Genomic DNA, 17633 nt, shown 5'->3' with positions numbered 1-17633 from the left:
TGTGTGTGTATGTGCGCGCGTGTGTATAAAAGCAAAATTGAAAAGTAACGCGTTACTACTTGTAACAAGGTTATTACTGTTACAATTATTTGTTCAATAACAAATAAATAACGATATTTGTTTATTTATAACGTTAATCATGACATTTTTTTAGTAATGATAACAAATACAATTGTTATTTTTATTATTACTTTGTATCAAGGTTGACCGGAAATCCAATAGGTGAAATAAACCATAGTAAATTCTATTTTATCGTTCCTGACTTTATTCAATAGAATAAACTGGCAAAAATTGTAAAAATGATTTGCATTGGATACATAAATATAATTTAGTAAGTAATATTAAAATATATATATATGCATCTTATGCGAAAAGATATATTTTTGCTTTAATAAAGTTTAATAAGTAAATCATATTAACATATTATACATACGCGCACGATAGTTAAAAAAAACGAACCTCAATAATAACAAAATATTTTGTAATACAGTTTTTTTTTTAATTTAAATTAATATGTGAAATATATTTTTAAAATAAAAACTTTGATGATAATAAAAATGTTATTAAATTTTATATTAATTTGTAGTTTTATGAGAAAAACATGATAGCAATGAAATAAAAAATTTATATCAATATAGATCTGGTTTGCCATTTAGTTGACCATTCAATACTTTGCGAGAATAAATTAAATTATTTCTTATATTGAATCTTAATCTAGTACTGCCATTTTATTTTGAATAAAAGTTAAATTGGAAAACATTCTCTTGCGAAACTGGAATAATGGATGCAAAACTATATATAATCATGATACTAGAATACTGAATTAAAATATATGATAATAAAATTTTTTATATATTTTATTGCTTTTAATCGAAAGGTCTAGTTTTGGCCGTTTTTAGTGTTTTTACTATCTACTGACATGGACTTTATAAAAAAGATGTGAAATTTTATCAACTCTGCTTTGTACACTTACAATACATAAATACAAAACGTGTATAAATGAGTTTTGAAAAAAGAGAGTGTTATGTTTAATCCCATTGCGATTATCGTAACTAGTGTAACTACTATATGTAAATCTAGCGTTGAATTGATGTTATTGTCGATATAGACAATTACGCGGTGGAAAAGTAACAGAAAATGTAACGACTCATTAACTTTTGAGTAACGGTAACGATAACGGTTATTTTTATAAGAGTATCTTCCCAACTCTATATACAGGGTGTTCCGCATTTAAATGATTAGATTTTGAGAGCGTGTAGGGGATTAATAAACTAATAAAAAAAAGTCCTTTAGAGATATACTCATTTTTGCTTTGTTTTGGAGGAAATCGTAAAAAAGACGAAACGTCATTTCCGAAATATTATTGTTTTTAAAGCGGAATATTTTCGAGTACGACTTCAGCAATAATACTTCATGAAACGGTCCATTCAAGTCTTTGTTAAAATTTTATGCTGGATTTTTAATATATTTGAATGTTAAATTTGATACAAATCTTTCTTAGTTCAAATAGAATCAAAACGTTAATTTTTGAAAAGATCATATTTTTATAAAAAGGTTTTTATATAACTTTTGATTATTTATATAAAACTCGATCGGAACAATTTAGAATTATTTATTACCGCTAGAAGTGCTGAAAATAATCGGTATAATACGACACATTTCCGCCAAGTGACGTGCTGATAGCGATAGTTATAATTGTTTATAAAATGTTTATAAAGCGGAATAACCTTTGACATATAATTTATTCATATAGAACTCGTGCGGAACATGTCAGAACTATTGTCAAAAATGCCCAACATTATAGGGTCGATACGTTTCCGTGGAGTTCGAATATTCTAAATCTGTATAAAAATTATTAATTGTTGGAATTTTGTTCTGAAACGTCATATAATAATCAATCTAGCTTAAAAGAAACGAGAACACTTGACAAATGTCGTATAACATTCGATGGGATCTGGTATTTTAGAGTTTAGAGGAATTTATGCCGTGCTGAAACGTGAAATTAGCATGGTATTTCTTTATTTTTAGTTTTTTTAATATTAAAAATGCAGAACATTTTGTTATTTTTGAAAGAACAGTAGAACAATGGAAAAAAGTGCTACCGGAACAGTCATTAATTTTTGAAAATTAATAAAATGCTAACTTAAATTCACAGACACGGGTCAGCTAGGCAGACATTAAATTGCTCGCTGATTTATCTGTCGCTATTTATATAGAAATGGATGGTATTCTTTCATCAAATATCGCGTAAAATATCCTCCTTATTTCCCCAGTATCGCAGACAATTACGTAATTGGTTCTTTAAGATAATTTTGTCCACGTTTATTGCTTGCGGGCAACATCACTCCGGTTTCAATCGTGAACAAAAGCGAGAATTCGATTACCCGATTGGCAAGAGTAATTGCGTAGTGAAGCGGGTGAATGGTTTGAAGTAACTTGCTATGATATTTTTACTGTAAATTACACTGGCTAGACACACAGTGATGTTCAGATTTAACTCGGATTTTCTGCGGTTTTTTGATTAACTATGTTGTATGTCGATCTTTTTTTAACAGAAACGTTTAAAATGTTTAAATAATTCTTCAGTTCTAAATTACGTAAGAATTTTTACAAAAAAGCTTTAGAGGAGTAATGTCTCTTATCAAATTGCACTTATTAAAAAGTTAACAAATTTTAAATAAATAAAAAAAAATAAATAAATTTTATAAAATAAGGAAAACAAATTTTTTAAGATAAAACTCGAATATAAGAATGTTTAATGAAAGTTTGTAAAAATTGATTTTGAAAAATTTAGCTGAAGTTTGCTGCGCAAAAAAGGATATGTATAAAAGTGCGGTAATGTAGATATTTTCATTTGCTGCTCCGTTAATAATGCAGTTGAAATGTCAGCAATTTGAGACTTACACTAATGCGCCTGTAGACTGCACAAACTACGTATATCGTCGACTGCGGTATTAAATATTTACTTGCTTAGTACTGAGCATCTTCTTGTGAATCCTCCTGGATTCTCTCGGATTCTCTCAGACAGTTATGTCTATTCTGGATATTGCCACCTAGGGACGGTGTTAACTTTGAATGCCGTACGTTCGAGGTATTCTATTTCCACGACATCTCTCTGTACAATATATCGCACGATATATGTAATATATTAATAATAACTAATATCGTATATGTATGAGATTGAAAAAATAAAAAATTAGTTACTTTAAATACGAAGCGCCACTACGGTCTGAATGTTAAGATATTGAACTATTACGTACAGGGTGTTAGTTAAGTATGTTGCCATACTCAACAGAGTAATAAAAAAATTTAAACGTGTAGTAATAATCTGTTTGTTTGAAAGAAATACAGCTTGAACTAGTCAAAAACTAGTCAAAAATCAAAACAGGCTCCAGTTCTTCTGATGAAATAAAATAATTAGATGAATTGTTGAAAATATGTTCACCTTGCGCCATGATACATCCATCGAGCCTTCTTCTCAAAGATTGACGTACATGCTCAAAGATACCAGGTGTGTTACGTATTGCCTCGCATGAAGCAACTATTCGATTCCTCAAATCATTCTCATTGTCAATTAGGATGGTATAAACCAATGATTTCAGGTACCTCCAAAGGAAATAATTCAAAGAATTTAAGTCTGGTGATCTAGGAGGCTTTGACTTTGACTTTGTCACTTTGTTTACGGTTGTGCGAATGTAACTCACGCGAAGCAAGGCATATTTATGCAGGAAGATATCTCCAACGCAATTTACCGTTTCGTCAAACATTCGCGAACATTCACCTATATTTCGGAAATTAAGCCGTTTAGGACACATGTTTATATGGACATTTTTACTTGAAATAAATCAAAGAATCGCTCTGTTGAATATGGCAACATACTTAACTAACACTCTGTATATTCATTTAAATAAATTAATTTCAGAAATATTAAAGAAAATTAGTTTATTTTTTATTAATCATTTAATAATATTGATAGTTTATCATTAATTAGGTACGATGTATACAGTTAAAGTTTGAATTTACATAAAATATATATGTAAAAAAATGTGCACATGGGAAGAAAGTATACGAATAAGCAAAAACTTTGAAATAGGAATTTATTTAAATACTAATTTTATTAGTAAATATAATTAGCAGTTAAACTTGTTTACGTAATACTACAAAGCAATTTGCATAAAATTATCGTTTTATGCACGAAACGCCACGTTCGCAGAAGATCTTGCGATTATTCTGTCTTACTATGCTTGACATAAACGATATCTAATTGTGCATAATCATAATGCTGCACTTCCACTGGCAACTTTCGTCGAGAGTCGTAATTCTCAAATCCGCCCGCGGCGGATGGCACAGCGAGAATGAGAGTAATGAGAGAGAACGCGCAGCGCGGGGGGACAGATTCAGCAATGTGCACCGGTGGATTTTACTTTCTATAGCTTGACGAATGAATAAAGCACTCATCCCATTCAAGAATAAAATCGAACGGTTGCCCCAGGTTCCGTATTTTACACTCACATTTACTCTCATCGTTATTCTCGAAGAAATCACCTGGTCTTGCTTATCATCGTAGCACTTTCTCTTCCCCAAATTTTCTGCCGGGAATCTTAACGTTTTGATTCCAAATCTTTTCATATTCACACAAATTATGTTGAACGGTGGGAAATATTCGTAAGATTCACATCGAATAATTTAAGCATTTAAGATCCAGCACGATTATTAAAGACTTTTGTTTCTTATTTGTTATGTATTCATATTTACAGTCTTAAGTCTAATTCTTTGTTTAATGGAAAATGTTCGGAAAATGTTCGGAAAATGTTGATATAAAAAACAGATATACATTGGAGAAATTTAGCGAAATTGCCAGTCTGAAATCTAGTAAAACAAACCGGTGTCTTGTAAGCATGGGTATTTTATCTGAAACAGTTTGTGCGTAAACCATCAATATCCGCCTTACGACCACTCAGGCGATCTGAATTCGGATTTTATTGCTCTCTAATACTACGTATCGTAGAGAATTTACTTTCCCCCTTTTCTCGTTTGGCTGTACTCTTTCGCGGATCTTCTATCGATGTCGACAAGAGAAAACAGTCGGATATATACATTAAGCCACGGTGGCTTTTATTATACCTCCTTTCCGCGTGCCGATCTCGAATCCCTTTGAAATCCTTCACGATTGAACTCCAGACAACAGTTCTCTGCCTTATCGTTGCGTGACAACGTTAGCGTACGTCGTTGTGTTCAGATATCTTTGATTCCGATATATGCGATACATATAAGACAGATAGAGAGAACGAAGTGAAGCAAAAAGGATGGAGTTAGAGAAGCACTGTGATTAGGCCGAGAGAGTTCTTTCCGGTCTTCCGAGCTCGGCTCAATTGATCTCCGCCGTGCTTCGACAGACTCGTTATAATTGAAGAAGGGTACAAGAGTAGCTACATTGTTACATTTACTGCTGTAGATGTTACGGGTCTTATATATATATATATTTTTTTTTTTTTCTATATAAGAACATTTTTAATATTCTCATGTTGAAGCAGTTAAATAATTCTTAATTATAAGACGAATATTAATTTTATTAATTACATTAAATTAATTAAGATTTATCAATTTTCCAAATAATGATTAATATAAATTACATGATAATTTATTTTAAACAAGTAATTATATTTTAAATTCTATAATATCTTAATGTATCATTTTTTGTAGATGTTTCGCGGAAAGCAATTTCACGATATTTTTGCCAGATTTTGTCCTGAGAAGTGACAGTCTTTCTCGTTAATTCCATACTAAGCTACTTTTAACGCCTAGGATTTAGACAATTATAAATTGGTTTCATCGTCGCGGAAAGTAGAAGGAATATCTCTGCTGAAGTTCTCTCTCTCTCTCTCTCTCTCTCTCTCTCTCTCTCTCTCTCGTTTATGGTGGTCCTCTTGACAGGACGTTGAAAGCTCTTCGGTTGCCTTGCGAGCCAATATAAAGCGATATATATCCGTTTTCCCTGTGAAAACCAACCTAGACAGAAGAACTTGCCTTATTGAAAGTGGAGAACATTGTAGGAGAAAAAAAAGGAGTAACATTCAGGGAAAAAGGGAATGGTAGGAGAGGATTTATTGAAACCGCGTACAGCACTGTTTCTATACTGCAATCGTCATTCGACACCAGCGAATCATTGACTTTCAACTCTGACACTCGAATATTCATACGTTGCACGGATATGAGTTACGTTATACGTGTATGCGCGCCTCATTGATTTGTTTAATAAATAGTACGGTATCGGTATTTATATTGCAAGCGATATACAACGCGATTCGTGATACGAGACGGCGAAGAGGTAGGGTAGTGATAGACGGAATCCGGCCGATCGGATTTATTGGAATATTTGCGTTACACTTTTGATCAACAGCAACGATCTCCCTTGCACGTCAATGCTGCTGTCACGCTTTGAAGAAGCTCTCTGAAGCGTGGTACCAGACAAAACTTTCTAGATTTAACAGGATTTTCTGATATGTGTGTTTAGAGAATGCAATTTAAGAGCGCAGTGCTTTGACCGTGGAAATCAATTTTTACTTATTCATTTATTTTGTACGTGAAAGTTATACAGTTTTCTTTTTGGGAAATGTCATACTATTTAAATTGGAATCTGTGTACACTTTATTACAATACGTTGTATATTTTAAATTATTCTCATAATATGATTTTCTATATGTGTGCAATTTGCAGAGGAGAAGAAACAACATGGTGTTTTTAGAATTGGTGGACTTAGACGTCTAATTAAAACGTTATACAAAGAATATATGTGTATATGTGCGTGAGATATTGATGTAGTAATATGTAGGATGTCAATGACATGTAAATCGTCTGTATGTAAGTCCTGTTTATATTATGACTAATTTTTCTTTAGAATCCTCTTAATTAAAAAAATGTTTTGCTTATTTTCTAGCCATTTTCAGCGCATACGAAAGCAAAAAATTGAAATAAGTAATTACAAAAAATTTAATTAAGTTGTACAATCCGTTCACGAGATCTCTTGCGGTTAAGTTTTCATGGAGACATATAACTGTCATGTTCGCCGCTTAGTTTTGTTTCTTCATTTCTGACTATGTTTTAATCAGTATTTTTAATCAATCGTTATTTTAATGTAGAGAACTGCGGAATATTTCAAATGCACTATTAATTGAGTATCCGTTTATAATTTCGAGGAAGTATCAGCCTCATTATAACGTCCAGTCATCCAACCGGTCATGAGATGAAGACTCTGTTTTGTTAAAAGGTGGAGTTTGACCGCAGGAGATATTGTGGATGGATTGCGCAACAATTTGAGTTGTTGGTTTTTGTAATTACTTATTTCGGGATTTTTTTTATATATTATTTTTTTGTACAGCTAGAGAGTAATCAAAACGTACGTTTTTCAGTATTTGATTAAACGCCAAAAATCTTTGTAAGAAATGTAACATTTTTCGTACCAAATTTCGTACAAAATTCGTGTATATCTTCGTTTAATTTGTGTTTAATTTACTAAACAGAAGATGAGAATAATTTGTGACTTTTCAGATGTTTTAGATCTTTTAATTGTTCCAGTCATTTTTGTTCTTGACAGAAGCAGAATTTCTCATGTGAGCTTTTGTTTAATACAATACCGTAAGTCTTCTAACTGCAGACGTATAGTGAGAGTTTTACTCCTCTAATATTATTCTCGTGCATTTCTGGTTGTCGGAGGAATTTCCATTAGTGGAAGCACGAAATATTCTTGTATCGCTTGCGCGCGCTTTTCGTCGACGTGAGCTTCTCGTTTCCACGGCAGATCTTCGATACGTTGGATACGTGTAATCTTCGACAGTGGGCATTGCCTCTGGAGTAGCGAGCGAAACGTGGTAGTAAAGTAACGGAGCAATAGTTGTGTGCGACAGAGTAAGGAACTTGTCAGCAAATCGGTTTTCCGATTCGGAAACCGTCGTTTCGCCATGAAATTTCCAGTTTGGGACATATTGCGAACCTACAAATGCAGCAATGAAATTTGAAATCGAAATAGAATTTCAAATTTTTAGAATTTTAAATTACAATAAATCAGTAGAGAATAATTTCAAGTATTTTAGAATAATTTTCAAGAATTTTTATTTTAATTAATACTTACTCTTTTAATATATTTTTATGCTTTTTGTATATTTTTTTATACGAATTATATTTTGTCGTTTCTTTTAAATGATCAGTTATTCGACTATATCTAACTTAAATGACGTAGGTGTTACGAAGCGAGCAGTTTCGAGTTATTGCGAATCAGTAAAATAAAAAAAAACATTCTCTCTCTCTCTCTCTCTTTCTCTCTCTCATATCGATGGCACTTTTTACACGATTCCATCCCGTGTCATCGTTTCGCTTTGCAAGATTTGGAGAATCGTGCAACCGAGTAAACGCCTAATGCCAAAACGCGCGAAATTCGCATTCACGCGCGGCCGTCGCGTCGTTTTGCGCGATTGTCGGGAATTACGGTGTGTGCCGTGTGTGACAGCCGTAGAACATTCCCAATAAGATACGAGCAATAAAAGACTTCACGTTCGCGGCGGGACTCGCGTTTGTCCATTCATCCGTTCGTTCGCAGGTTCACACGCGCGTTTCTGTATGGAATGGATACCAACCGGGGAAAGCAAGAAACACACGAGTGAGAGAGAAAAAAAATATAAAAGTGGGAGAGACGTCGTCGTTTTGGGATTTATGCCGATCGATGTTCAACCGTTAATCGGCTAATAAGAGAGGGGTCTCATGTATGGCTCGTGGGACAAAGCCGGCCATTATTTTTCAGACGTGCGTCGCTCGATCGACGCCTTGTATTTCGCATACTTTATTACACGGTACCTGGGCCCATCTTCTCTCTGGGCCCCTCCACCCTCATTCCGGGCCCCGTGGGCGAGTCTTTACGAGTTAACCGCCAAGCTTGGCGGGGTGCGAGAAGAAGACGCGAAGGATGAGGACAAAGGAAAAAAGAGCAGGATGAGAGAAAATTCCAGAGAAATCAGAGAGAATAATGGAGAAAAAGAGCGTTGAGAGGAGACGAAGGAAGGAGAGTATAGGGACATTTTTTAGTAACGTAGATTTAATAAATTCTAAAGTGTCATCGAATACTTGTATTTTTATACAAGTATATTTATGAACGTCTCGTCTTTTGTTTTCTAGACTTGAACGTTATTTGTGTTATCTGCAAATTTATAGTTATTATACGTTTTATATTATTTTAAAAATACATTCATTCAAACGCAAAGCTTTTCTTGTATACGATCACGAAAAGAATGGTTTTGCATCTAAAAATTTAGCCAAATGCAGATCTGAAAATAATTCGTTGGATTATTAAAATAATTATGTAAAATGCTCAAACTGGTTGCTAGAATATCAAAACTTTTTGCAGCATTGTTCATCATTAGGGCAACTAAAAATATGCATTTAAAAATCTCATTTTAAGCGCTTGAAGTGTGCTCCAGAAAATAGAAAAAAAATGTTCTAAAAAAGGAAAATATATATTCTGAATAATTATCTTTCATTAATAAATTTGTTAGGTATATTAGAATTAAATTATTTTTAATAGCAAAATAGAATAATTTTAATAAATGATTGTTTGCATTGTATTTTCATTTTTATATTTATTAATTAGTCCTATGGCATTTAAAAAAATAAATGATTAAATTAAACAAATACATATACGAGTATACAATATTTGAAATTAAGCCAAAAGTTTAATTGTTTCAATCTATATTTTGATTACAATAAATAATATATATGTTACTTAAGCTTTCAAACAGCTAGAAAGCTTTACGTATTTGATCGGAAAATATTTATGCCTAGTTAATTTTTTAATTAGAACAAAAGAAATATGCTGTAACATATTTTTGATTGCTTTCATTGTGCTTGAGTTTCCTACATAATTATATTAATGGTCCAAGAAAAATATTCAAATCTATATCTAGCTAAATTTTTAGATATTTCAGCAAAATCATTCTTTCCGTGTACTAATATGTTTTTATTTCGTTAGAAATCAAAATTTTATCAGAGAGAGAGAGAGAGAGAGAGAGAGAGAGAGAGAGAAAGAGGGAGAGAGAGACTATATATATTCAAATCTCTATTAAATTGGCTCTGAAAGAGAACGTGGAATTGAGCAGACAATGAGAAAGCGTGGGAGAAGATGAAAAATCTGTCGAGCAGACGTTTATTGGAAAATTGCGATCAACCACTTTCGGAACAGAATGATTAATGCTTGCAAGACGACGTGCGTACGTATACTTGCATCCCCGACGGAGTGCATTCACCGCCGCCGCGCTAGAAGTTTTTGGCGAACTTTATTCATACTCCGGGCAACTTTTCCTTCGGCACTCTTCTCTTCGGAGTCGAGTCGTTGGAGCTTATCACGAAAAGGCCAGCGTTCGTATCAGGGAGTCGAGGGACCGCTCAACGATATCTACCGAATGTTTTCGCCGGTAAACATCTTCGGTGACTTGTAAGAATTCTCGCATCAGATGTACAATTGGTACGGCCTACGTAAATATCTCGCAAAATTTTATTTATTCCGTATGTCGAGCATCGAACTATTAATCGCGTCATTTAAGATGTGATTATTGTTTACAGATTTGTTCGAGTAATTATAATTTATTAGTTCCTGAAGCTCGGTACATTTAAATTATAAAGAGTAACATTTATATGTATTATTATATTTCAATTAAAAGTTACATATGTCATCTTTTAGTCATAAAAAGATTCCTCACTAATCATATGAAAAAAATAATTTTAGTCAAATTTGAAAATTGGAAGTTGTGATATTTTTCAGTTTATGAAATGCTATTCAAAATTTGTATATAAGCACGATCTTAAAAAATAGATAGATTTTACTATAGCATAATTTGACATTTCGAGTTTGATTAGAATAGTACCTTTATCTAAACTGTATAGGCATTTACATATGTGAATCCATACTAATAATGTCAGACGTATTAATGGAATAGTTATCGACACAAATATACATACATATATACGTCCACTCCGTTTCTGCTCGCTCGGCGTACACATCTGAGACATAAAGTATGATTATATACCTATGTGTTTAACTGTATAATTGCTCATTAAAAGAAGTAAATTGTGTACTATAGATGAAGGTACTTTTCAGTAAGATTGGACTTAAATATTAAATGGTGCTACAGCAAAATCTGTTCATTTTTTATGGTTACGCCTATGAAAACTTTTGAACGTCTGAAATAATATTTTTCCATGTGGTTAATGTATATATATATATATATATATATATATATATATATATATATATATATATATATATGGTAGAATAATACCTAATATCACCTTAGTCGGGATTTGAACATGGCGTCTGACCAATGCGACCATCGAGGCATAAAAGAAGAAATAATTAAAAACAAAAAACTTATATAGAATTATGCAGAAGTCGTAAATTAAGAGTAAAGATAAGATGGTATTTGAGTTTGACGTCACCGAATGGAGGAATGTAACATTTCTAATTGTATACGTATTTCTAATTGTATACTAAGTTTTTTTTATTCTCCATAAAACGCGGACTATACGATCCACTCGACGCAACGACGGTTGTAATTCGCACTCGAGTCAGATTACGACGCGAATGAAAGGTTTATCCCCCGTAGCGTTCGTGCTACCTGCATTAGAGAGGAGGGCGAGATGAGCACCGCTGTTTAAATTGCACGATTATCTGTCTCGTGCTTTATTTGCCGCTCTTCGCTCTCAGTACAGTGCCGCCGGACTTTTTCTCCCCCTCCTCCCTCCCCCTCCCCTTCCGCCCCCCTCGTTGCGTCGCGGCTCCTTCGTCATCGACTCGAGTGGGTTTTTGCATGGTACGCGAGAGAGGTCGGCGGACTCACGCGACTCGGCTGCGGGTCCTTAAAAACGGATCCATTAAAGTTTTTCCGGCGCTTTTCCCCGCGCCGTTACTGCCGGTGATGGTTATGCGCCATGCACCATAATTCGGATTTGCATTCACGTACGTGGCACACCAGAATTGCCCAGGGTGGTTTCCACCACCGCCACCGCCTCCGTCTCCGACGCTTGTCCGTCCAATGTACTTTCGCGAAAGAAAATTCTCAAGGGAACTGTTCCATTTTTACGCCGGTTTTTCATCAGCATATCGCCATCGTATTCCGCCCCGATATCGCGGAGAAACACGTCGCCGCGATTCGTGCCTTTGTCCTCGCCGCCGATAACGGTCGCGAATGCGAATAATACGGAACACCAGGATGAGTTAGATCTTCACCGTTAACCGTGCAGGAGCATGCCCATTCGTTCATTCGTGGGAAACACGCGCGAGGAATGTAAATTTCTTGGAAAGGAAGGAAGGGAAAAGCCGAGATATCACGTAATACAAAATTAGCGTATATCTTTAGTTTCTAATTATTATGTGAACGTTTAAAACGCATATACATAAAATAATCATTGTTATCGAGCAAAATTGACAAACTTTCATCTCACGTGACTTAGTATACATAGCTATAAACACATAAATGTACGTAATTATTACAAATATTTTAACTAAATTATAATCTTATTTATATTTTGTATTTAAATATATTTATTATTTTAACACGTTTTATGTAATTACTTTCATAAAGTACTTCTTTGGAGCTATTTTATAATTCGAAGTATTTTCAAAATGCTGAAACTTTATGAATGAGTGTATATGTGTGTACTCTTTCAACATCAAGTATGCAAATAGAATTTTCTCAATGTACGCAGATATGTTAACAGTCATTTAAAAGTAAATACTTTACAAGCAATCTTTTTAATAAACTTACATTTATGTCAATTTAAGATACGCAGTAGGTAAGTAGTGTGCGTTACTCGCTCAAAGTTGTCACGCAAAAAAATGAAGAGTGGTTCTTTATGGCGAGACTCCTCTTTCATAAATACGCAGTATGTTATCATGAAATGAATACTAACCGTGACGGTTGCGCGCGGGCCGCATAGAAATATCCATTTGGGAATGTTCCACTAGACATTCAATTTACCTACCTGCATCTATTCAGTCGTACGATTTAAATTTCACGAATCTGACTTACATTTATGCTCTTACAAAAAGCTCTCGACAATATTTTCATGGTGACACGTCGATGTTATAAGTAAGTAGTCGGCATGACATGTACTGGTTGTCTCGAAAGTACCTTCCGAAATCTTGTTTATTAAAGTGAAAAATTAATTTTCTGTGATTCTGTGAAAAAATTTTAAACTGTCAACTATATATATGAAGAATTAATCATCTTTGACAAAAATAATAGAAATTTTATTATTCAGATAATATCTGATGATTACATTATTTGGGTTTTGATAAGAGAATCATTTTTTTATTTAACTCGATTATATTTATTAGTATAATTTATGTATATATTAACAAAAGAGAAAAGTGTTTGGTGATCGTGATTATAATTACATGATAAAATAATTATCTCTAAAAGCTCTATTTTTAGAATTATTATTGCTATATCTAATGTTTGTAATATCTAGTAATTACGTTTGTAATTTTATTAAAAGAATATAATTAGCATTGAAAATGATTATAAATTATAGTTAAATTATGATGATTGTGTAAGCATTTTTTTCTCAACATTTCGGTCGTTAGACTAAAACTTTGGAACAAAAACGTGACTTACCAAAATAATTTAACATCGAAGATTAATGTCGTGACATTTTTGGCCGAGAGAAATTTCTTTTGAATGAGTTTTTGGACGAAAAAATTTTATCGTTGTGAGAGAATGTGCGACTCCGGGACACCCTGTGTACATAACGTATCGATAAAAATGTGAATATGTTTACTGATCGTATACATAGCATATATACTTCTTTCCCGCAGTTTCGCGGAGTGTGTTCAAGACTTATGCGAGCGAGTAGGCTCTCCTCGTGTCGGCTCGAACGTGGTGCCTCGAGAATTTCGAGTGAGTCAGAGTGAAAAGTTTTGGTACGGTCGCTTCTGTTAAATTCGTGGCATACAGTGAATCAAGCTAACCCGATGCAGTGTCTCCTTCCGCCCAGTCGCCCTTTTGTACTTATTTTTCCCACCTTTTCCGTAGGTGACACACCGTGGGCCTTCCTAATTTAACATTCTGCACCTCCGAGTCCGCCAAATCCGATTTGGCCGCGACGCTAGATAAACTCACTTGCGCACTGTTAAAGGATGAACCAGTAGGATTGTTTCGATTGTTAGGACCGATGCTGAGAGGAAAGTAGGATTTTATTGTATCTAAAGAGGCTAAACCGTTCCACTCAAATAAGAGAATAAAAAATATATACTTACACCGTGCGAGAGAAAAATGTTTAGTGCTTGTAACTGCACGTTGCTATAATTATGATTATTACTGTTATAATATTAGTAACGTTTTATAAATTAGCGGAACAAAGTAAGCAGAATCAATTCAAACTAATATTTTTATTTGTTATTCATTTGTTGTTATAAATACATATAATCACAACATTCTACAATATTTAAAAGAAATGCAGAAATTTGTTGCTAATTTGTTGCTGTCAAAACATTTAAGTTTCGAATCCATTACCTGCGAAATAAGTATAAATAACACCGAAAAACTCAAGAGCGTTCAGGTGATACAAAAGTAAAATACGCGTAAAACGTTTGTTGTTCGCGTAAACGTTGTTTAAATTTAGTACGGAGGTACTCCTACAGAAAGATTTCTTCGATTCAAAGAAATATTTCTTTGCTATATGGTTAAAGAAAAAATGTTTTTATTTAAACATCATTTTTTTATTTCACATGAACATAATTTTTTTAAATCAAATAATTTTTTTACAAATACATATATTTACATACACTTCACATCACATACATAGAGAGATTCGATATCGTATAATTATATACTGTAATTCGTGCGATATATTGTATAATGATTTAGTATTGCAAGTATGCAAAACCAGCCATTACAGAAAATGTATAACTCCGTAAAAAGCAAGAAAGACATTTCCAGAGATAATTGTACTAGCAATAGTCGAAGTAGAGTTAAATTGGGAACTTGAATGTAAGGATATTCGCTCGTAGGGAAGGCATATTCCCTTTCCGACCCATAGGTGAGCCATTTTCCGATATTTGCCCTCTAATAATACCACCGCATCCGATTTCCAATTTCCGATGCAGTGCTGCGGGAGGCACTGGAGATACGCGCGACGTAGGCGGAGAAGATGAATGGCTCCATCTTCGGCGAGCACGAGAGTAGAAAATCTGTGAACGATGCTTTAAAATCGAACGCAGTTGTGTGGCGAGATAAGAAAAATATGCATTGGTGGAATTAAAATTATTGGGGTTTGGCATTCATACGTATATTATACCGACCGTACTTTAATTAAAGAAATTAAATGTAATCACACGAGTGATTCACTTTCATTCGATTAATCTTACGTACCGAATGAAGAAAATTTTTCAGGAAAAGTTTTCTGCTTCAGATTTATTAACATTAAACATTGTTTTAAATGCATATAAGAATTCTGAGTATATTTTTAAAATAATGATTGTTTTTTTTTTTGCGCAATTAATTATGCTTAGTCATACGTTGTTAGAAACAATGATATAAGAATGCTCGTTTGACTTCGCTTTTCTTCGTTTCCATTTGATTTGCTTATGCAGCAATGGCAAGCCGAGAGTTGTTAAAGTGTATTTGTATGCTCTTGGCTAAAGTAACATACTGAAAAGCTTCGCAATCCTCTCTTAACTGTTTGATAGACTTAAAGGTGTGTCAAGTAGAAAAGCGGAAAACCTCGCTATACGTAACCAGAGCTCGTACTTCATTTACAGTACATACTAACATCGAAGTTACGTTAATTCTCTCTCTCTCTCTCTCTCTCTCTCTCTCTCTCTCTCTCTCTCGACTTTTCATTTGCATACGTTACTCATCATGTTATTTTTTTGTTTTTTTCTTTATTTTTATGTAATTTGTATGTAATTTGTGCATAGCTTTTATGTGTATTATTTTTGTTTTATTATTTTTATTATTTTTGCTATTTATACATTTTTGTTCTTTTGCTATCTTTTTCTTTTTAACACTTTTATATTTTTGGACTCGAACTCACCTTCCAAAAATATAAAAGAATATGAATAAACGCTTTTATCTCTCAACTTAAAATAATCTTCAAAATTTGTTAATATCTCAAAATATGTTGGTGTTATAAATTAAATATAACAAGAAATATTCAAAATATTACATACACAAGATTGGATAACATTATACAAATGTGTTATTCTTAGTGTAAATCTGTTATTTATATTTCAAAGTTTTTTCTATCTGTAACAAAAAAAAAATTCCGTTGATCTCGCTAAAAAGAGCAGATCTTCTTGAAATGCAGAAGATTTCTCGGAGCACTCCGTATGGTGATTTAGTCGATGGAGGCTCAGCAGTAGTTTCTTACCTTATCTTAGACGCGATCTTTCCATCAGAAATTATTGCTTTGAGATCCACGAAGAAACTTCCTCGCTCCTAAAGTTGGTGTAGGTCGTCTAGACTCGTCGCAGACGCATTCTATAGCACGGGGAGAATTAGAGTAAGAGGAGCGAGGATAAGATTCTTCGACGTCGCGTAGTGGAAATTCTTGCAAACCTTATCGTATCTTTAGTTTCGTGTGATTCGTAAAATAATCAAAGTACAGTTTTTTTGTATTACTCCATGTACAATTCGAAAGTTTTATTGATGCGCGTCAAGTAAAATTAAAAAAAAAAACGAAATTAAAAGAATATTTAATATTACTTTAGAAATTATAGATCTATTCAGCAGTCCTTTTAAATGATTAATAATGAAGCGTTTCGTTTAATCGCCAGTTTTATCTTAACAAGTCAATGAAAAGTTGTTAGAGTCAATTTAACTTTAATGAGATTTCCAGGTTTGAGATGCAAGGATCTTCAATCTTGAAAATTGAGTCTTTCGATTTTTTCCTTCGAGATATTATATCAGAGTGAAGAGTCGTTTATCGACATATATGATGACAAATGAGGCCCAAGTCCTACCGACGAACGGATGGCCATTAGTGCTGACAAGAGAAATCTGACGGATGACTTAAAGGTCCAAGGAGCCGAAGAGTTTAAAACTGAAAGCATTCTTCGCGAGTATTGACAAGGATAACCGACTGCCATTACGTCCTCCGAAGGACCTGATCCCTTCCTGCTTCTCGACCTTGCTATTCGGTTGAAAGCATTCTTATGGATTATTCACCACGATACGAGAGTGTCGTCTCGCTGAATGAAATATTTTAGCATAATTTCTATTCTTGAGCGAAGTTCGGCATTACACGCGAGTTACACTTTCTTGAAACATATAAAACGTTATAGTTTACTGCAGAAATAGAATAATACAAAATAATAATTTATGTGAACGTTGAACTCTTACTTTTCCTACTTAATTTATACATGATATATTTCTACTGCATTTATATACATTTAAAATAAAAAAATGCGCAATTGCCAGGTCTCGTTAAAAAGAAATACAAATAAGTCCTATTTTGCAAATGAAGTCGCGCTCAGCATTAAATTCTAAGTACGACGGAAACGTAGGATCTATGGTATTTCATTTCTTCTGTTTTAAAGTTTCCAAATGGTATTAGTTTTTCTTGTTCTCTAATATGAAAATATTCGCATG

At 33.5% G+C, this 17633-nt stretch overlaps 1 long non-coding RNA gene across 1 annotated transcript in view; it reads left to right on the top strand.

The window, feature by feature from the left end:
- The first annotated feature begins 3515 nt into the window (after nucleotides 1-3515).
- The window catches only part of LOC108753810, a 23941-nt gene continuing 9823 nt past the window's right edge, over nucleotides 3516-17633 (top strand). Inside the window, exons 1-2 of the long non-coding RNA XR_001939667.1 lie at nucleotides 3516-3582; nucleotides 3809-3815. This is a non-coding gene — a long non-coding RNA (uncharacterized LOC108753810). The remainder of the gene's footprint in view (nucleotides 3583-3808; nucleotides 3816-17633) is intronic.

The sequence above is a fragment of the Trachymyrmex septentrionalis genome, unplaced genomic scaffold, assembly GCF_001594115.1.
Source record: "Trachymyrmex septentrionalis isolate Tsep2-gDNA-1 unplaced genomic scaffold, Tsep1.0 scaffold72, whole genome shotgun sequence".
Classification (NCBI taxonomy): domain Eukaryota; kingdom Metazoa; phylum Arthropoda; class Insecta; order Hymenoptera; family Formicidae; genus Trachymyrmex; species Trachymyrmex septentrionalis.
This window is presented reverse-complemented; position numbering and strand designations above follow the sequence as displayed.